The sequence below is a fragment of the Odontomachus brunneus genome, unplaced genomic scaffold (genome assembly GCF_010583005.1).
Source record: "Odontomachus brunneus isolate Ranch 3 - 2012 unplaced genomic scaffold, Obru_v1 Obru_scaffold_387, whole genome shotgun sequence".
Taxonomy (NCBI): domain Eukaryota; kingdom Metazoa; phylum Arthropoda; class Insecta; order Hymenoptera; family Formicidae; genus Odontomachus; species Odontomachus brunneus.
In genome coordinates, this window is record NW_022639837.1 from 72798 (window position 1) to 73765 (window position 968).

At 40.7% G+C, this 968-nt stretch overlaps 1 pseudogene; it reads right to left on the reverse strand.

Annotated features, from left to right (window-relative positions):
- Positions 1-517, reverse strand: part of LOC116853625 — a 2046-nt pseudogene extending 1529 nt beyond the window's left edge.
- Positions 518-968: the final 451 nt, after the last annotated feature.

Sequence of the window (968 nt, forward strand, 5' to 3'; positions counted from 1 at the left end):
AATAAATGCGTTTTTAAAGCAAAAAAACGGACCGAATTAAGTTGTACACCCAATACATCACAACACTATTGATAACAAAAATAGAATAATAAAATAAAATATCTCCTAATATTTATAAAGTGTCTTACCTATAAGAATCAGGAGTAGCAAGAAGCCATAATGTGGATAGTAACTGCTTGCTAACTGGAATAGTGGATCTGCCTGAATCATTCACCTTACTTAGTAACAATCCTAATTTTTCTTCTAATATCTCATATGTATTAGGAGTCATGCGAAAATGCTCACGAAATTGCTTCTCACTTAGGCCTTGAATGGTTCTTTCAACATAACCTTCAATGCGCAATGGTTTCTTGCGTGCACCACGTAATCTGTGACGATGTCTTCCCAGCCAAATAGTACTTTTTTCATCCTCTGTATCACTATCATCTGTAATATTTTCAATGGACTTCAAAAATTGGTCACTGATTATTATAGCCAGCAGAGACATCAAACGCTTTCGCAACTTAATATTATCCATTATTCTGAACCGCGAACCGAAACTATGGGTCTGTTTGTTTTCGCTGCACTACTGAACTAGTGCAATAAGTTAAATTGAAACAAATATATTTTCTTTCATTCTAACTTATTGCACTAGTTCAATAGTGCAGAGAAAACGAACAGGCCCTATATTATCCATTATGATCCCTTAGGAGTCGTTCGAAAACCAACATTCCCCTGAGTACCTTATTACCCCCACCAACACATTCCTTGATCACCTCACTCGCTTCTGGCAGAAAACGTTTTCGAACGCATCCCTGGAGGATGGAGTTCGGGGGGCAGGGGCGAGCAGAGTGACGGGCGAGGAGTTACCGGGTTCAGTGATACCAGACCAAACCCTACCGGACCCCCGAAAAGAGGGGTCGTTACCGTTCAAAGCGGAAACGCTTTTAAAACCGCCTCCACATCTACCGTCGCCTGTCGTAGCCCCG